We start from the raw sequence: 22,386 nt of genomic DNA, 5'->3' as shown, positions 1-22,386 counted from the left end.
CAGCATTAGAGGGCTGATTTTTAGTACAACTTATGCAGAGGCAGTAAATCAGCAGAAGCTAATAACAACATGTCTCCTGCAACTTTTAACCTTTTCATTGCATAGGTTAAAAGCAGTGGGTGAAATCTGCAAGAATAACAGGCATACTAAGGTATAACCTACAGTCTAAGCCACCTTGCACTGTGGGTTTGGTTGCAAAATGGCAGTGAGATTCGGTAAAATTCCATCCATTACAACTCTACTGATTACATTGAGTTAGTTGTTGGCAAAATAAGTATACCAAGACCAGTATTACCAATAATGCCGGCAAAATAAGTATACCAAGACCAGTATTACCAATAATGCCAGTATGAAAAGGACAAATAATACCACTATACTAGGATCAATGCCATTACCACCATAGTGTTACTGAATAAAATCCTATCCTATATCAGTATCCCCCTATACAGTGACCATATAATGGTAGATACTACACATTCTCTTCTGACTGTACAAATGATGACAGTGAATTTATATCTATTGACTATTGGGGGTGTCTTCTCTGAGCAGAGTCATTCACTTTTCTTTTTCTTTTCCATCCAACCCAGGCCACTTGTTCCAGCACATAGAGTATTCTCTGTGCCCTATTTAGTAGTACGGTCCCCTATGTGCCTCCATATAGTAGTTAGGTCCCTCTGCATCCCTATAAACAAGTTAGGTAATCCCTGTTCCCTTTTAAAGTAGTTCACTCCGGCTGTACCCCCATATAGTAGTTAGGCCTTCCTTGTGTCCCCATACAGTAGTTAGGTCCCTCTATACCCCCATGTAGAAGTTAGTCCTCTTTGTGCCCCCATATAGCAGGTAGGTCCTTCTGTTTCTTCAATAGTTATGTCCTCTCTGAGCTCCTAGGGTATAAGGTCCCCCTGCATGTGCTACCAAATAGTATTTTAGTCCCCCTGTGTCCCCAAATAGAGTAGTTAGGGCCCTTTATGCATCCCTATAGTAGTTAGGCCCCCTCTCTGCTCCAATATAGGGCCCTCTGTGTCCCATATAGTAGTTAGGCTCCACATGTATCCCATATGGATGCACATCCATGGGGAAGAGAATGGCCTCTTGTGATTGCAGACATAAGGCTGCCTGCACCTACATGAGTGATTGGCAGGACATGGAGCCAATGGCTCTTCGCTCTGTCAATGACAGCACTTCACTTTAACTGTAAGTGCTCATTAGAGTTGCTTACAAGTCTTACAAAAGACCAAGGACAGCACCTGGCCACCAAGTGAGCCCCACCAGTAGCAGCGGGCCTGGCCTGAACCCATTCTTGAGATATATCCCATCTTTTACTTTCCCCAGTGTAATTTCTAAGTCGTACATAATGTGATGGTCATCTTTGTGATGTGAAGAGCTGCCCTAGTGGGGTGTTCATTGTGGGGTATAAGTTTGTTATGTGTGCAATGGGCCACACCACAAACACAGCACCACAGCAACAATGGCCACTGCACATCATCTCACCAGTGTGAACAGATCACTACGCTCATCTTTCCATGTGCTTTCAAGCTAGGAATTACCCTGTATGGAGTTTCTTCTTATTAAAAACGTCTGGTCGAAATGGGTGACGTGCTGGAACCAAGGCATACATTTGTGGCACAAATGTGAGAAAATATAACACAAAAGGTGACTACATTATTGCTTTCCATTCAGCAGTGCAGTACAATGAGGAAAGTCAGTTGACACCAATATTTACTGCACATTTTACAAATGCTTGAACTGTAGCTCTAAAGGTGGAGATGACTTCTCAATGGGACTTATGACAGGACGTTGATTATGCCGTTTAATTACCTTTGCGTCTGTTATTTGTTATTTGACCCAGATGACAGTTGGCTTGTGTTCAACTTCCTAACTAAACGTCCCTATAGAGTGTGTCAGGCTTCCTCTAACAAGACCAAATTCTCATCTATTATAACAAATGGTGACACTAGGATTTCTAGATTTCATCTAGATTTCACCCGAGAACCTGTTTCAATTTTTCTTTAGCAAGCAGCCAGTTTAATGTGAGAGAAAATCCAGATGGTAACATATTGCCCTAAAATGTATGACAAGTAAGATTGGAAAAAGCCAGCTCCACAATATCCTCTGACTGGATTGCTATCCTACTGCCATTCTGTAAAGATGTTGGCTAGGCTGGGTGGTATTATTGGTGATTTTATGTACACATCACCGGCTTCTCATGCTTTCAATGCCCTCGTCTACCCTTTTATTTCAAATCAAAACTTTCTAACTTCCTCTTTAGCGTCCTTCATCTTTCTCAATCCTGCATTACTTGTCCCATTCTCTCCTCATTCAGCACCTCCGCCTTCTCTCTCTCTAACTCTCTCTCCGCTGACACTGCCAAATTAGAAAGGGCGAGAAGGTAACTGGAGTCCCCTGTGTCCGCAGCTGTTACTCACATTACTGCCATCAGTAAAACTGGCCCCCAGGACTACTGACATATAAAATTCACAGGATCCTCACTACATCCAAGCTTTTTATAAAGGAGTCATACTTCTGACGTCATATGACTGCTCAGATATATAGATGAATGTTCACCAAGACTCCTGTCAAGTTAACCTTTATTACATATAGTTTGTTAAAAAGTGTCAAATCAATTAGGTTTTTATTTATTTAATGACATTTTTACATTGATTTGAAAAAAAAAAACTAAAGATCTGCATGCTTTAATAGAAATTAGGGAGCTAGCGTTGGTCCCATGACACAAGGGAAGATTAGGTTAGCAAAACTGAATAAGTTGGAGCCTCCTGGCTTTTTTTTATCAAATGGAATTTATTTTATTTGTCTTTATTTCTTCTCTTCTATGTTTTTGTTTTTCTTTATTCAAAAGCGAAAGTCTTCCACAATGAATGAGAATGATGCAGATGAGTAATAATTCCAGTTTTATAACAGATTCATTCTGGGCATTCATCCAGAACAAATCCTCATAACCTCTCGGCATATTACAGTAGCATTGTAGCGAAGGATCATGCAACAACCAACCGCAGGTGTTCATAATTGGACATTTCCTCGGTCCCAATCCTATCAGAGGGTGACACATTGTTACTATAACATCGCTTTTGTTGGGCAATGTATATTGCATGACCTTTTGCACTTTGTAGAACTCTTAAGGAGGTCACTTGATCCTGCATCCTACCAACTGCTGCCACCTGATACAGCTGTAATTACTTGAGCTATATAAATAAATATATACATATATACATACATACTGACCGAGAGGTTACCAAATAGTCATTTCAACCTTTACTTATCTACAATTCTGCTGAAGAATATCTTTTTTTTCCTATAGAAGACAAAAATGTAGATGCTGCAGGTCCCATGTATACCAGACCAATCAGCCATAACATTAAAACCAAATGCCTTATATCGTGTATCGTAAGCCTGGACTCCATTAGACCTCTAAAGGTGTCCAGTGGTACACCAAGACATTAGTAGTGGATCCCATCGGTCCTTTAAGTTGCGGCCTTGTCTCTATTGTTTCTCCAGAACACCTTATGGATACTGGATTTGATTTATTTGGAAGCCGCTAAAGGCCACCTTGATCTCTGTCATATTTCTTATTCCTGAACAATGTATGCCCCTAGGACATATTCTGCTGACCGCTGCCATGAAGAGAAGGACTTGGTGTGAACAATGGTTAAGTAGCTGTTTTGTGCCACAGTAACATTCACATGATTCCAGGCCACAAGATTTTCAGCAGAAAATTGCCCTTCACACTGCCCCACCATCTTGTCTTCTTCCCACAGGGCATCCTGGTGCCATCTCTTCCCTGGGTAAATGACATACATGCACTCGGCCATCTACATACTTGAAAAGGATCTGAATGTTTGCTACTTAATATATCCCGTTCTTCGACAGTGGTTTCCACGTAGGTAGAACCAAGCACTTCTCGGTCTTATTACACCGTTAAATATACATGTAAAAAATATTTTTTTTCTCATTTCTGCCACACTGTAACCATAAGTCTATAAGGGCTCTCCCGACACTTTACTGTCAGATGATATTCTCGGAGAGATAGGCCACAGCCAGAGCTATCAGGCTGCGGCTTACCCTTCCCCTCCCCATAGAGAAAACAGGAATGTTCATGTGTATAAGTAAGATAGGAGAGATTGAAGGTAGATGGCCACCTTAAAGGGACTCTGTCAACACTAAGGGGGAGATTTATCAAAGGGTGTAAAATTTAGACAAGTGCAAACTACCCATAGCAACCAACCAAAGCTCAGCTTTAGGCAGTGCTGAAAGGAAAGCTGAGCTGTGATTGGTTGCTGTGGGCAGTTTGCACCAGTCTAAATTTTACACCCTTTGATAAATCTCCCCCTAAAACTTCCTAAACGTTTCCTAAACTTAAGTTATCGTTTGATAGATTTAACTAAGTTGATTCTATATCTGCCATTATTATCTTTCTACGTACTTGCATTCCTTTGCTATAAGCCACAACGAAGGAGTCTAAATAGTCATCTCCATTATATTCTTGACCTAAGTAGTCCTCTCTATGCATCAACATGCCAAGTGTGCAGGCTTACGACTTGGAAATGCAATTGTTTATCCTTGTTTATCAACAAGTGCACTTTACGGTATTATGGGACCTGTTGTGCCATACATGCGTTTCTTATATTTGTATTCCTTTTAATACTCGTGCCACTGAATTTTTATACCCTGCATAGGGCACATTGCACTTTTCTATATAAGATGCTTTTATTGGCTAATATGTGTGTTTGACAGCTTATCTAACCGTGCGGTCTTCTCTCATCTCTCCACTTGTTATATTATACAATCAGATAAAATTTTTAGACCTGTCCCTTGGACATTAAGTTTAAAGAAATTCAACATAATCAAAATAGAATAAGACACCTTCAACCTTTTAGAGTGCAACCAAGGACATAGGGAAACATAGGCTCTTTGTCAAGCAAGTATTCTTTTTTTTTATTTACTGTATGCAAGCCTTTAAATGGGAGAGTTAGGGTCACAGAATGCAGCTTGTGATCTTAAAAACTAAAAACATACGTACCTGCCTTGTTCATCCAATGCACCCCTCACTAGCACAACTGCATGCAACTTTAACAACACTAGGTCACTGGGCTCCTTGTGTAGTTACATTGCACAGAAAGTGGGGGGCAGCAGGGGTGCAGTGCCCTCTGAATGGTACTTGTGGGTAAGAGGGCCAGGTGAGTATGTTTTTTTATTTTTGAAAAGCACTTCCACTGCTTTTTTTTTTAATGTCCTCTCTGCAGTACCCCTTTAAAGTATAAACAAAGACACCTGAGATTATGTGGGTCTCCACTTATAATGTGTTATGTGCTGCAGCTTTTGGCTCCAGGATCATTGTATCTCTGAGGATTGGTACCAATCCCTCCGCAGACAATGTCTAACAGGTCACTATGACATTTAAAAAAAAAAAAAAACGACAGCAGCTCTTAAAAATAATGAAAACTCCCACAGTATATTAGAAAGTTAGAGAAAGTTCTGGTAAAAAAAATAAAATAAATTAAAGCAGAAAATGTGAAGCTCTCTCAGCAATAAAGGTGTGCCTAGGATACAGGTTGGCACTGATGACACTGGTTCACTGTGTCTCTGCCAGTGAAGTCTAGGCTGATGTCATTGCTGCCAGATATAAAAGATACTTTGCCGTCCTCAGAGTGGTTGTAAGATCAGCTTCCTGCCAACACTCAATAAATCAGCATGACTCTTCAGAAAGAGCTGCACACTGAGGAATCGGCCAAACCACCGGGCTATACAAATGTAGTGTCAAACATTCATTCGCAGAAATAAATGATAACATATGTTGAAATAGTAAAGAAATAATGCTTTGTAATTACCTATTCAAAGATTACTTTTTTTTGTTCATTTTGCCTCAAAATCCCATTTTTCAGTAGCAACCTTTATTACTACTCCCCTTTTATTTTTTTTTTATGGCACAGAACAGTCATCTTCAAACAATTCTACGTGGACTGTTTTAGATATACCCACTATCAACTTTTATGTTTCAACACTTTGTTTTTCTCTATACCTTTGCAACTCTTTTGTATGACTGGGTGAAAACAATGTATCATATTACCATACACCAATGGTTTTCAAGCTGTCGCGATACTGCAGCACTTAGTATTGCTCTTGTTGTGCAGTGGAGAAGTGGCCACTTTGCAGTTATGTCGGCTGTATTTCTGTTATTGTTTCGGCCTTGGTTCCCCAATTTAGGACAGATATGTCTCACTATTCGCATTTGATCTGTGAGTGTAATCAAGCTGTCAGGGCCATTAGCTGCCACTGCCTCCCTGCAGGGTAATAACGGCACATGGAGTTGTGTGACTGGCAGGTAGTAACTTGGGTGTTGTGTATCAATATTTACTGCTCATAAATTAATAGTAATGATCCAGAGGAAATTGTCACCAAATTTATTATGCAAAATGAATTAGTATCAGGAATACGTGGTTTGCTGCTGATTGCCTGTACCCAGCAATATGTCCTGGTACATTTCTCTGTAACATTTATGGCATATACAGAGAATATGTAATAAATGTCAGATAAATCCAGGTTCCAAATCTGAGAAAAGTGCGTTTCTCAATTATGGAGGTATCTTAAAGTGGAACTCCAGTCATTTAAACTTTTTGCTATAGTGCTGGGGCTGCATTGGAAATAATACTTCATATTCTTAACTATCCACGCTTCCCTGGGGTCCTCCTGTGGGATCTGTGGGTTCCCGCTGAATGCTCCAGCTGCTACTTTTGAGACAGACTTATCTCGTCAGTGACAACCCGCTCAGCCAATCATGTCCACAGTGCTGTCCCGCTTCAATCAGTGATCGGCTGAGTGGCTACCAGTGCCAAGATGAGTCAGTCTCAGAACTAGCAGACACAGCGTTCAGTGGAGGAACTGAAGACACTGCAGGAGGACCCCAGGGGAACGTGATTAGTTAAAGGGGTACTTCAGCGGGGGGGGCACTTTTTTGCTGGGACCGGGGAGGAGGTGGCTGAGGAACTCACCTCCCCGGGTTCCAGCTGCGGGTCCCACTATAGCACTATAGCAAAAAGTTTAAATGGCTGGAGTTCCTTTTTAGCTTCCTATCTAGTGAGAAGCTCAATAGTTTCCAAGTCCTGGGCAAAAACTTAACGGATAGATGTCTAGGTCTACGGAGATATCCGAGCTTACTGTGTTCCACTGTTTTTGCAACTAGGAGTTATGAAAACACAAAGCACGTGGAGTTCAGCTGTTTCTAAATCTCTCACTCATTTCTATAGCAGCTACAGAAACAGTTGTTCTACATAGAATAAAAAAACACATTCATGTTATTTATTGCCATGAATATCTAGAAGGGAGGAACCATTTAGGGGGTTTTCCTGTTTAGAAGCTCATTGCAGTATGCCCTAGCAAGCAATGCTGAGTAAGGCCTAATTCACACAGAGTAAAATCGACGGAATTCTGCAGCTAAGAGCTGAGAGCGGCAGAAGTGGAGGCGCGTAAGCCGTCCCATTGAAACAGACAGCAGGCGGGATTTTGCGGAAATTCCGACGCTTTTACTCTGTGTGAACAGACCCTTAATACTTGCTGCCAAGTTTTCCCACAGAATACAGATCATCATTGGGCGTATCACAGGGAGACACTTTGTAATTTGACTTTTTTTTTTGTCAAAGAACATTTCTAGGCTATGTCCAAACGCAATACTTTTTAAAATTAAAAACAGCTGTCGTTCTTTTCAGCCCAGGTGGCATTGCATTAAAATCAATGCAATGCCACCCATTCCATGCACATGCCGCATCGACAAATGCTGTTGTTTGGTGCGGCCATGCAAAAGAATGAATATGTCAATTAGTTAATCTTCAATGCACACACGGATGCAGTCCGTTCATCCATGGTGTGTATGGAAATCAATGCTTAATTGATTTTCATACACACCCCGAATGGGCCATATGAAAATAAATGCTCCTACGGCTGTTAGAGCTTTGACGGCCACAGTAACATGCAAACACCTGCCGGTGTTTTGGCCAGAATTGCTAAGCAATGGGCGTTGTTATACTGTGTGTGAACCTAGCCCTACTAAGTAGAAATTATGCAAACTGGAGATGCCCTTCAAGCATTCCTAATAAGTGATGTATACACATTCAGGCTAAATTATGTACATTCATGAACATTATTAGCGGCATTCATTATAAAATAAACACCATTATTTTAAAAACATGGGGAGAGATTTATCAAAGAGTGTAAAATCTACTCTGTGTTAACTGCCTACAGCAACCAATCACAGCTGTTTTCAACCCTGGTAATTTTACACTATTTGATAAATCTGGGCTGTAGCCTAAAGGCCCTATTCCACGGGCCGATTTGAGGAGCAAACGAGCGCTCTCAGGCTCTTAAGGTTCTGTTCACACACAGTATTTTTTCTCAGTATTTTGCAACCAAAACCAGGAGTGGATTGAAAATACAGAAAGGCTATGTTTACACATTGTTGAAATTGAGTGGATGGCCGCCATTTAATAATGGAAAATACGAATTGTTGTTTTAAAATAACACCAATTACTGCCATCCACTCAATGACGGCCATCCACTCAATTTTAACAGTGTGTGAACATAGCCTTTCTCTGTTTTCAATCCACTTCTGGTTTTGGTTGCAAAATACTGACTAAAATACTGAACAAAAAAAACTATGTGAACATAGCCTTAAAAATGATAAAATAATGAGAAGAAAAAAATAAAGACATCTATTTCATTTCCATCAGGGGATCTGAACCAAAAAAATTACCTGCTGGTGGTCTCTAGACAGGTGAGTCACCTCTAGACCACAGCTCCAACACATTTGGCTATGGTGAATCAACTATATCTGAGTGTTTCTATCAGACATAACCTGCCTACAGAGGACTGATCTGCAATCAGAGACACTGGCTGATAGCTGAGAGAGCAGGAGGCCGGGCAGCACTGATTATTCATAAAGAGGAGGGAAAAGGAAGGAGTGGTGAGGTGTGCCAGAGTATGGCACAAACAACTCCTGTTTGACTCTTTATTACAGTAGGATTGTGCAAAATCCACTGCACGGAAAATTAGGGAATGCCAGTTACAGCACACTGTCAGCACCTTAGGTAGGGCCCAGGAGCAGACAGATTCCCTTTAATTAACATCTGTCTGTAGCTTTTCAGAGTATCTGTTAGGCTGGCTTCACACTGCCTCCTTTTTTTTTGGAGTAAAAACGTCAATAAAAAAAACCCCTGGCTTAGAGGTTTTGGCTTTTTTTTAGCAAACTGTGGCGTCAATAGGTTAAGGCTACAGTTGCAGGGGTGGAAAACAATATCTAGTGAGTGACAGATCTTTGGGTGAAAACAGCTTTTTAAACAGAAGAGCTCCAGGTGATGGATGAGAACTGTACAAACTCCAGCAAATAACAGCTGAATAGATTATGGGAGTGCAGTATATATGATGCAGGGAAAAAATAGTTATCTAGAAACCATAGTGGTGGGGTCTCCAAAGCTTTCCTTGTACCTGATACGCTATTGTTTACGCAACAATTTTTTAAGGCCTTATTCAGATGTCCCACTGCTTTCTATTGACATATTAATGCAATCGTTTGGTTTTTAAGGATTCAGGGTTTGTTTTTTTTTGCTTTTTTTTTTTTTTTAAAAAGGATTTAACGTTTTAGGACAGTCAAAAATAAAACCATAGTTAAAAGGTGAAAACATTAACTTTTTTTTTTTGTAAACAGCAGGTCACAAGCAATGAGCATGTTTAACCCCTTCCCCCAATATGACGTCCAGGGACGTCCTGAAAAGCAGTGCCATTCTGCAACATGACGTCCCTGGACGTCATGCCTTTTCTGCCTCCCCCCACTGTCCCTATATACGATCGGGAAGCAGCAGGAGGAGGAGGCCACTGCACAGACGGGAGCCGTGCCCCCCCTGGGCAGTTAACCCCATAAACGCTGCGGTCGTTGTGACCGCAGCGTCTATGGGAAGATTTGTTGTGTCAAGGTGATCGGGCGGCAGGAGGAGGCTGCAGCACGTTGCCTCCTCCTGCCGCCACTGCTGTAATGCTCTCCCCAAGCCCCCCTTGCTTCCCGATGTAGTGTCCAGGCTCCCCCGCCCCGATCCAGCCCCCCCCCGGTCCCGATCCAGCTCCCCCCGCCAGATCCAGCTGTCTCCGCCCCGACCCAGCTCCCTCCGTGCTCTCCCGTGTCCCCCCCCCGTGTCAGCTCCCTCCGTGCTTCCCCCCCGTGTTCCTCCTGTGCCTGCCCCGTGTCAGCTCCCTCCGTGCTCCCCATTCTCCTCTCCTCCCGATCCCGCTTCCTCTCCCTCCCTTGTCGCCCCCCCCCCCCCCGGATTCAATACACTCAACCTCCCTTTACTGCTGAACGATCCAGTCCCTGCACTGATCGTTTGAATCAGCTGCAGGGACCTGATCGTTTGTGCAACACTGACACTCATTCACTTTATAATGCATTACAGCACAGCTTATGTGCTGTAATGCATTATATATGTACCTGCAAAACTAAAAAAAAAAAAAACAACACACACACAGATAGATAAATAAATAAATAATTAAAACAAATAAATTAAATAATTAAATAAATAAATAATTAAAATAAATATACACATTCCCTATCCCTCTTTATTAATGATCCCCTATAAATAAGATACACATATTTGGTATCGTTGCGTCTGTAATGACCCCGCCTATTAACCCGTTACATTAATTATACCACCCGATTAACGCCATTCAAAAAATAAATAAAAAACTAACCAAAATGACGATTTTTTTGTTAATCCCGCCCCCTTAAAAAAAATAGAAAAAAAGCTATCAAAACATCACATGTACCCAAAAGGTGTACCACTAAGAACGTCAGCTTATGCCGCAAAAAAAAAGAGCCCTCACATAACTTCATTGGTGAAAAAATAAAAATATTACTGCTCTTACACTATGCAAGACACAAACAGTATTTATAGTATAAATGCCATAAACTATAACAAAAGCCAAATAAAAAGGATATCGCTGTAATCGTACTGACCTGACGAATGAAGTTAACATGTCATAAGTTATGTATAGTAAAGGGCGTACAAAAAAAAGGTGAAAAACAGCTGCTTAATTGTGTTTTTTATTTGTACCACCTCGTTGGGCAGACAGCGGTGTGCACATGCCCTTAGACTGAAAAAATACCCATATTTTTAACTCAAAATTATGTTCAGATTGCAATCTATTCTCCCCAATAATCATGCAATGTTGCTGATAATCCTTACAACATTACGTGGCTGTTGTGGGAGAATGGGAGGAGTGGCTTCTACGGATTGTCTACATAATTTTGTGTGGAGATTACAAGCACCTCTCATGTTTATACTTTTTATCTTGTCGGAGTACACATAAAACCGCAGGATAAGAAATTCTATATTCCCTTTACTTCTACCGTAAGCAGGGGCGGTCTTGGCATTTCTGGGGCCCAAAGGGAAGTTATGTCTGGGCTCCCCCCCCTTGGCACGCACTCCACAACAATAGACCACTGTGTGCTGCCCCCAGTAGAATATACCCCTTGTGCGCAGCCGCCAGTAGTATATACCCCTTGTGTGCTTCCCCCAGTAGTGAATAGACGCCTGTGTGTTCCCCTAGTTATATATAGCCCCCCGTGTGCTCCCCCGAAAGTATATAGACCCCCTGTGTGCTGTCCCAGTTGTATATAAACCCCGTGTGCTGCCCCCAGTCGTATATACCCCGTGTGCTGCCCCCAGTTGCATATACCCCCTGTGTACTCCCCCACTAGTATATAGACCCCCTGTGTGCTCCCCCACATGTATATAGCTCCCCTGTGTGCTCCCTCAGTGGTATATAGCCCCCGTGTGTGCTCCCCCACTTGGATATAGACCTCCTGTGTGCTCCCCCACTTAGATATAGACCCCTGTGTGCTCCTCCAGTAGTATATAAACCCCCTGTGTGGTTCCCCCAGTAATATATAGACCCCCTGTGTGCTCCACCAGTAGTATATAGATCCCTGTGTGCTCCCCCAGTAGTATATAGATACTGACCGTAAGGTAAGTAGGTAACTATAACTTTTGTTCTGTTTTCAAGAGAAAATCTAATACTTGGCTACATGTCTCTTTGTGCATTAAAATAATAAAAGACAGTATACTTACCATAATCCTGTGCCGCTGCCAGATCCTCTGGTCACTGCTGTGCTCCTGTTCTTTCTGCTTCCAATAATGCAGGAACTGATGCAGGCTCAGCCCAGTGACTGATGTAGCAGGGGAAAAAATGTCATTGGAAGGAGGAAGAACAGACCGCAACAGTGTCGGAAGATCTGACAGATAGAATAAGTTGTGTGTAAATGAGGAGTAGTATTATTTCTGACCATTATATAATTTGTGCCTGGTATTATTCACCAGTTTTCACTTTACAGGCTTCATCTCCATTTTTGAGATTATATATCACTGCACCTCATAATCTGCACATCATCGCAGGTGCAAAACAATAAAGAAAATGGTGGAGACACATCATTTACATGCTGGGTTTTCTATGTTTCTGTCACATATCCAATATCTTACTAGACAGATTAGTGCTGCATGCAGGTGTGAACACAGCCTAACCTAATCCCTCAGAGAGTCTGTCTTGTCTGTCAAGATAGATTTTGCAGGGAATGGTCAGTGCAGGAGGCAGGAGGAAGATAGGTGCCTCATGTGGAAAAGTAGGTTTTTTCTTTCTAACAAGATATATTACAAAGTTTTTAGACACTCTTATACCACTGATCATGCAAACTTGAATTGCCAAAAGTATAGTGCAAATTTAAAGGGAAACTATGAACAGGTTAGACGAAAATAACCTGCTGATACCTCCCTTTTGTGCACGGAGGATAAAGCTATATCTCTTACATTCAACCTTGGTGCTGTTCCTGTGCAGTTACCTGTTAAATCCTTACACTAATCAGGTGGTTTAAAGCACAGGAGCCAGAGGTACCGATCCAGCCCCGGCAGGCCCACTCCTTTGATTTTCATTATGAGAGACGGGCCCGCCCCCAATGCTCCAAACAGCCCAATTAGCATCAAGGATCTACTAACTGCATGGGAATGTTGCCGAGGATGACGGTAATAATAATTTTTATTTTTATCGCACCAACAGATTCTGCAACACTTTACAATTCTGGTGGTGCATACATAGACAAAAATCAGACATAACTGAGATGCACACGTAATGATAAAGCCAAGCTATACATAAAGAATGAGGACCCAGCTCGCAAGAACTTACAAGAACCTGTATACTACACATCTAAGTGCTAAGTGCTTGGTGTGTGTGTGGGGCAGGGGGTACCTAGTGTTCAAATTAGAGAACCTGATAAGCCTGCTTGAAAAGATTAATTTTGAGGGCACGTTTGAAGGTTTGGGTACTGGAGGCGAATCTGACATTCTTAGGTAATGCATTCCAAAGAACTGATGCAGCTCGGGTAAAGTCCTGAAGATAGGAGAGAGAGGTGCAAATTATGGAGGATGTTAAGGGCCCTTTTACACAGAAAGATTATCTGACAGATTATCTGCCAAAGATTCGAAGCCAAATCCAGGAACAGACTAGAAACAGAGATCAGGTCATACATGAAAGCCTGAGATTTCTCTTCTTTTCAAATCCAGTCCTGGCTTTGGCTTCAAATCTTTGGCAGATAATCTGTCAGATAATCTTTCTGTGTAAAAGGGCCCTAAGCAAAAGTCATTAGCGGAGCGTAAAGCACGGGTAGGAGAGGAGACAGAGATGAGGAAGGAGATATAGGCAGGTGTGGAGAGCATTGTGGAGAGCTTTGTGAGTGAGCAGAATGGACTGGAAGGGGGAGAGTTTAGAGTAGGGAAGGCAGATTAGTAATGAGTTGCAATAGTCTAAACCGAATGAAACAGAGCGACAATGAGAGTTTTAGCTCAACAGTAAGGAAAATACGGATTTTAGAGATGTTTTTTTTAGATGCAGGTGACAAGAATATGATAAAGATTGAATATGAGGAGTGAAAGACAGATCAGACTCAAACATAGCCCCAATGCAGCGATACAGATAATGAGATATCACGTGGGGGGGTGGTTAGCAGAGGGAGGAAATACAAGAAGCTCAGTTTTAGCAAGGTTGAGTTTTAGGAATGGGGAGGACATGATGTTAGAGACAGCAGACAGTCACTGGTGTTTTGTAGGAGTGGGGGGTGATATCAATGGAGGAGGTATATAGCTGGGTATCATCAGCATAGAGATTATCTGCCCAATGGGTAAAGTGTAAAGTGAGAAAAGGAGAGGGCCCAGGACTGAACCCTGGGAAACCCTAACGGTAAGAAGAAGAGAAGATGAGGTGGAGCCAGCAAATGACACGCTAAAGGAGCGGTCAGAGAGGTAGGAGGAAAGAGAGTAAAGGCCCTATTCCACCAACAGATCTGACGACAGATTATCTGCCAAAGATTTGAAGCCAAACCCAGGAGTGGATTTGAAAAGAGGAGAAATCCAGTCTTTCCTTTATGACCTGATCTCTGTTTATAGTCTGTTCCTGGGTTTGGCTTCAAATCTTTGGCAGATAATCTGTCATCAGATCTGTTGGTGGAATAGGGCCTTTAGAGACATACCTTCACCCTCAGCGCTCTGAGCACTAAATTGGGATATCAGCAGGTTGGATTCGTCTAACCTGCCGATAGTTTCCGTTTAACTATGACAACTTACCACCAGTGATGTCTTTACCTCAAGCAGCTATAAAAGATTCACTGCATCGTTATCAAAATCTGCTACATTTTGTTTAGATTAAGGCTACATTCACAGATCATAAAAAGAAAACCAAAAGCGGACATAAAATAGGCCTTTTTTAAATCAAATACGTCTTTAGAAAGGTGTCTGTCAGTGCACACATTGCATGGAAAACATCAGGTTTCCCCAATTCATGTTTCCTTTTCTAAATTTCTATATGATTAAGATGCTCTCACAATGGCATCTGTCTGCTCCATCTCCCGCTGATAAAATTAACCAGCAGAGATGTCACTACTACTGTAGTCAGTAATGTTCATACCAAGATCTTGAGTTACCCCAACTTCTAGCCAGCAAAATTCCTACAATCCAAAGTGTAACCTTGGCCAATCTATGGATATAGAAAGGATCTCTCCAATTACAGCTTAAAGGCCCTATTACATGAAACGATTATTGGCCGTATTCAGCCGATATCGGTCGATGAACGATGTCGGCTGATAGTTGAAGTTGTTTCTCTTTCAACATATTGAAAGACAAACAACTAATATAGCAACAATCTGCTGCTGGCGCTCCGTGAAATAGGAGCGGCGGCAGCAGACCGCTATCTGCTACAGGGCAGCCCGGGCAGCCCCCCCCCCCCCCCCCCCCCCCCCCCCCCCCCAATGTGTGTAATAGTGGTGGCAGCGAGCGGGGAACGAAGAGCAAGCGAACTATGACAGTGCTCATTTGCTCCTCCAGTTGCCCTATGTAATAGGGGCTTTAGGCTATGTTCCCACAATGTAAAAATAAAGGCGAATAACAGGCATTGTTGCAAAACAATGGCCGTTATTAATGATCACGATCAGTAATTCCAGCAGTTATTTTGCCCTGAGGGAACATAGCTAGATACAACATTTTTTTGTTTGTTTTTTTACTCTGGATTACAAAAAAAAAGTTTGCTAGAAGGTTTATAAAGATTAAAGTAACAGTAAATAGCTGTGGGTATCTAAGGGTATTGCTGCCATTACACACAAAAACACAGAAAAATGCAACAGCTCACCGCAACAGCAAGATACAGACCCATCATAGACATGAAAATTAAAAGCAGCCCCCCCCTCCCCCCCCCCAACTGCCCAAAAAATTCCCACAAAAATAATGAGTCTCTTGGTTACTATTTGCAAACAGCGTAAACTGCCTCACCACGAGCAGCGTAAACTGCCTCACCATGGCAATTTCAGCCATGGCAACGTGCTCCTGCCTAGTGTGAACAGTATTCTAGGAGAGGTGACCAATTTTTTTCTGTTTTCCAGTTGGGGGAGTGGCTGCCTCTATTTGGTCGTGCTCTCCACCTGTCTCACCCAGGTGGTGCAATTATTTTTGCAGGTATTAGACGGATCTTGCATGCCCAGAGCACAGGCATATTATACGCCATGGAGAGGCCATAGTGTACATACAGTGTAGGGTCTGCCTCAATATGAGTCCACCTTATCGTGGTGAGGCAGTTTACGCTGTTTGCAAATAGTAACCAAGAGACTCATTATTTTTGTGGGAATTTTTTGGGCAGTTGGGGGGGCTGCTTTTAATTGTCATGTCTATGGTGGGTCTGTATCTTGCTGTTGCGGTGAGCTGTTGCATTTTTCTGTGTTTTTGTGTGTTTGCAATTTCAGCCATGGCAACGTGCTCCTGCCTAGTGTGAACAGTGTTCTAGGAGAGCTGACCAATTTTTTTCTTTTTTTATTGCTGCCATTACCCATTCTTATTAATTCATGGTGCATAATAATGTGCCAAGTCTGCAAGTGAAGTTGCATATGGAACAATCAGCATTGGGTAAGAAACAAAAGACAAACTAAATTCCCCATAATACTCGTAATAGACTCTATAGACTTATAGATTTAACAACCTGATCTATCTCTATCTAATATCTATCTATCTATCTATCTATCTATCTATCTATCTATCTATCTATCTATCTGTCTATCTATCTCTCATCTATCCAAGCCTATATATCCATCGTTATCTGTTCATCTTCAAGTGCTTCTATATATATCTGTGTTTCTGTCATCAGCTTTCAATCTCTCTTAGATCTTGCTTCTTCCCTGCCCTCTGTCCTGTGCCTCTATCTATTCCTGCAGGCTGAAAGTCTGAGCTGAACATTCAATCCTGTCCTTGGTTCCTGATCAGTACACTAAATCCCTAGTCACATCTTCCGGCTGCCCCTGCCTAAGATAGAGGGTATAACCGGGTAAGGGGGAGAGTGATGGGCTAGCATGGGGGCCGAAGACCAACTGGTGCCATTTTATGTTTTTCCTTAGACTTCGGCAATGAGTAAAGAAATGCATGGTGACAGACATTTTGAAACTTTTATTTGCTACAAATGCAAGATTAACAATCCACAAACAACAACTGTAGGCAAAATACAACAGCAGCTTCTCTTTACAATGTAAAGTTTACAATTTTTTTTATGTTGTGTGCAACATCAGTTCAATAATTTCCAACGTACTTAAAGTGACAATGTGACAGAAAAGCTGCTTAAGGTAGGTTCCCACATTTGATGGGGTCCGACCTCTGGAGCCCTCACTGATTACAAGCACAGAGGTTCATTGCCTCCCAAATAAATGAAGCAACAGTTCACATACTCAGCCGTAGTTCCATCCACTGTCCATGGGACTTCTGAACTTAGCTATGTTTTTCTAATTATGTAGCTCATTTATACTTTTGTGCTACAAAATATTGTTGTTTTTTTAATTTTAAACAACCATCTTGATTAATAACAAAACAAATTGGGACAAACATAATCTAGGACATCAAGGATATCCCACCTCAAAACTAACCACAACAAATGATGCAATTTTCTCGAGAACCTGCAAGGTTCTATAAGCTTTGTGAAGATGGAAGAGTAGCGAAGTTCTTTGCTCTGTATAAATACAGTGGTGCCTTGGATTATGAGCATAATTCGTTCCGGGACTGTGCTTGTAATCTAAATCCACTCTTAAACCAAAGCAAATTTTCCCTTAAGAAATTATAGAAATGCAGACAATTGGTTCCACACCCTAAATATAATGATCTTTTATTCTGAATAACATGAAAAAAAAAAAATTTAAGAACAGCTAAATATGTCATATTATAAGTACAGTATAGCATTCAGCATGTGGAGTATATAGCGTTGGGGAAAGGGTGTGTGCTCAGCATGGACCAATCAGGAAGTGAGAATTACAGAACTGTGCAGGAGGACAGTGACAGAAAGTTTAAACAGAGCAGTGTAAATGGCTGAGTGTGAGTGCAGGCACATTACAGCAGCGGTGTGAATGGCTGAATGAAAGTGCAGGCACATTATAGCAGGAATGGAGAGGATGGGAAACACAAAAGCGGAAAGAGACTGCAGGGAGTATGAAGGAATCAGCAGGACATATGTGGGCACATAAATGAAGCATTCTCTGGCCGAGGAGAAAGGGGTTACAGCTTTGGAGAGATTACCTTCACAGTCCTGTCCCCTGATGCAAGCCCCAGCCTGAAGTACATCTGCTATGATTTGGAAGGTGAGGGAGACTTCCTGGGTCAGAATACAGTGATGTAATCCACACTAAGAAAAACCAGGCCCCTCACTCACTCCCCCTCCCACCTAGTACAGGGAGCTCTTAAACCAAAGCAATGCTCTTAAACCAAGTTACAACTTTGAAGAACTGTCAGCTCTTCTTGCAAAGCGCTCTCAATCCAAGTTACTCTTAAACTGAGGTACCACTGTATATAGGGAAGAGATAATATCACTCCACTCCTCAGATAGTAAAGGCCCAACATCGGTCTTCCACAACTAATTTACCATATATCAGGGATATCAACCCCAAGTCAGTTTCTATAGTCAGGGATTCTCAAATGAGTAAACTCACCTTCCCTAACCTAAACTCAAAGGACACAAATTTAGATATTTATAAAAGTCTGAGTTAGGAAGCCCAAACTCCTCCAACAACTGTCTAAAGATTTTCAGATAATCACTAAGATATAACTGCAAGTTGTAGACTTACTCAGTTTACCCAAATATAGATTCCCCCACCTATGTAAGGTATGCATATTTTGCTCCCCAGATGTTACAGAAAGACAATGGGGGAGATTTATCAAAGGGTGTAAAATTTAGACTGGTGCAATCTGCGCACAGCAACCAATCACAGCTCAGCTTCCAGCTCTGGTGAAAGGAAAGAGGAGCTGTGATTGGTTGCTGTGGGCAGTTTGCACCAGTCTAAATTTTACACCCTTTGATAAATCTCCCCCAATAGGTTTCCCCAATTCCAGATCATGCAGCTCCTTGGATTTTAGAAGCTCCAGTGAAGCCCCACCTTTACCCAACCTTCTATCTTATAAGAAGAATCCTCAATGTGCCTATACACCTTTAATAAATGTTGGCTGAATGATTGGCCAACAATTATCTCCCCGTCCTCCCTATACATAAGAATGATCAACATGACTGAAAATTCATGTGTTCTCTATGGGAAGAGGTAAGCCAGAGCCAGTACCTTAAAGATCTCTAATCCCCCATCCTTTTAAGTGCCGCATTTGGGCTGCCAGAAAATAAACCCATATACATCTGAAACTGCCAGTCCCTTGTTTGTCCTAGGGAGCTGTACCTTTTCTTTTTACAGGGTACCCTCTCTTCCAAGCAAGATCTGTAAATACTGGTGTAATTGTGTAGCATCTAGCTATAGGCCATGTTCACACAACATAAGTTTAGTATTAATTCATTACTACTGAACTTACATTGTGCTGCAGCTAGAGGGAATCCCATCCGGAGTGTATGCACATAGTACACTCTGGCCGGGATCACTAGCGGCAACACAACAAACGGACATGTTGGTTTTCTGTGCCTGCTATTTATTGAATAGCGGCCACAGAGAACCTGTCAGTTCACACAATGGAGTGTGTGGCTCCAGCCACACGCTCCATTGTGTGCAGCGGGATTTCAGCAGAAATGAAGATCATCCGGCCGGTACTGCAGTACCAGCCTGGATGATCTTCAGTGACACCGGCCGCTCTGTGATCCGGCTGAGTCACAGAACCGCTGGTATTTCAATGAGTGTGAACATGGCCATAAGATGTATGTTCAGACTGCATTCAGTGTTACATATGTTGTGGGAAAACTCCTGATATATGTGCAGAATGTAATCTTAGTAAACCTATTTTTCTCATTGAGGCCAAAAGACTTTTCTATAAGTTGGGTTATCACAAAACAAAACAGCCATAGTCATATGGCTATAGAGTGGGACATTTCTGGTCCATATGTCAAGCGTCGGATGATAGTTTTGCAGGTTGCCTTGTGAGGACTGGGGGAAGCAGAAGAGGTGCACAATGCTATGATCACACAGCTTCCCCTAAGCTAAGTACCACAGCCCCTTTTTGACTGCCCAATGGTGCCATTTGGACACCTCAGCTTCAGTAAAGTGAATAGAAGCACTGATGTAAAAGGAGAGTAAGAAAGACCAGCCCTATACCCGTCATAACATAGTCATGTAAGCCTGCTGGCCACTGTTGCTAGAATGGTGCCTTGGCTAGCATGTCACCCACTATAAAGACTGTATGTAAGGGGGGGGGGCATATAAAAATGCTAATAGCTACCATTTAAAGGTGAGAATGGCTCAAGACACATGAAGCCCCTACAAAAGGCCCTGCTGCAGAAGCCCTAGCTCTGGAGAAAGCCGCACAAGCATCTGCAGTGAGGCCCTGCTACAGAAGCCACTGCAACAGGCTGAGACAAATTGCTAGGCCACAGACACAGTACAGCAAGTCATGGTCCAGGAGGTGAGCAAGTCCTCCCTCTGCAATAGACTGAGAGAGACCAAAGAGCAGCAATCCCTGAGAGACCAAAACATGTGCATAGTATGATTCATAGTTGTACATGTTGTGGCCTCGGGCTGTAAATAACCCCCCCCCCCCCCCCACACACACACACACACACACACACACAGAAAGGAGAAGAGTTCATAAGGAAGAGGTTGTACTTACTGACCATCCTTAAATGGTAAAATTAGACACATGAGAGAAATATCATTTGCTCATTTCATTTGTGACAACTCAGCACTTGTGTATAAACCCAAACCTGCTGACCCCCCTGACCTGCCCCAGAAATCTGCCTTTCTTTAGAACCTTGACTGAGGGCTGCCCTCTTCCAGCAAGCTCCCATTTCACCTATTTATCTTGTCTTGGCAGCCGCAGAACTGTATTTACTGTCTAGACAATAGAGTGTGTGTAATATAGCACATTGCTGCACCATAGTCTGATTCATCCTTTAAAGGGGTATTCCCAACTAAGATATTAATGAAGTGAATTTGGATTCTCCACCTTGCCAAACAGGTTGATAACCTACATCTAGCCATATCTTGGGGATAATTTTAGGGATAAGACTTTAGGGACATATAATGGCCACATGCATTGAGAAATGGATAATGGATAATTTTATTTGCATAAACCACTTCATATACCACATTGCAAAAGTTCTCTTTGTACTATAGAGTAATGTTTACACACTATAATAACATCACAATTGTCACCATTTAAAACTAAATAAACTATAGATTAAATTATTTTTCCGAAAATTAAAAAGGGTTTGTTTACACGTGCTACAGATCAGCTGCAGAACTATACTGTATTGATATGTGAGATCCCTTGACTGGTGCCCAAGTGTGGGTCTCAGGGACCAACATTGTTTGGCAAATATGTTCTTGCAAGAAACACATATACCCACAAGCTCATGGATATGTATGAGCCACATATCGAATATATAAGTGCATCTCTATCAACACGTTAAATGGGGTACTCTAGAGAGTGGGAAAATTTTGCTAATACATTGCTTCAATAAAGTTACATTACTTTGTAATAGAAAAATAAATGTATAGTTTTTTTTTATGTACATAGCAACTTCCGTTGAGTAGAGATGATAGAACAGGGCTGATGTTCAGGTTCGTATGAACTCGAACCATCAGCATTTGACTCCTGCAGCCTTCCCGTTCCGTGGGGAAGGTGGAGACAGCCCGAGTCCCGCCTGGAAAACAGGAATAAAGCCAGGGCCATAGGTTGTATTCCTGTTTTCCAGGCGGGACTCAGGCTGTCTCTACCTTCTTCACGGAACAGGAAGACTGCAGGAGTCAAATACCGATGGTTCGAATTCGTAGGAACGCGAACATCAGCGCTGTTCGATCATCTCTAACGTTGAATGGCAGCAGTAAAGGGTGACAGCCATTCTGCACAGCCCTGCAGTTCCAGATCCCCTGCTGGAACTGGGGGGAGACTGTCCGATAAAATCACTTTGTGCAGCAGCCTCTGCTCTGTACAGCTCTGTAAGTGGTTGTAGCGCAGTGAGCGTTGATAGCAATAACTGTTTGCTGCCTGACACGATTGTGTCCCCCCCTGGGTCATTTGTAAAAGAATATAAAGTACACAGGGTAAACGGGACCCTGCTTTGTATAGAGCTGTTCAGTAGCACTTAATCTAAGTAGGGGATAAGGAACCGCAGGGCTTGGACATGTAAATGTAGACATATAAATAAAAACAATACATATATATATATCTTTATTAAAGCAATGTATTAGCAATTTCTACCTTTGTATCTATTGGAGCTGACCCTGCCATTCAGCAATCCATACACAGGTGGAACATTCCCTGCTAACAGTTTTTTGGTTTCATTACCCCTTTAAAGCCTCTATTACACGGGCCGATGGTGAGGAGCAAGCGATTACGGCCAATAATC

The sequence above is a fragment of the Dendropsophus ebraccatus genome, chromosome 9 (assembly GCF_027789765.1).
Source record: "Dendropsophus ebraccatus isolate aDenEbr1 chromosome 9, aDenEbr1.pat, whole genome shotgun sequence".
NCBI lineage: Eukaryota > Metazoa > Chordata > Amphibia > Anura > Hylidae > Dendropsophus > Dendropsophus ebraccatus.
Note: the sequence above shows the minus strand (reverse complement) of the source record.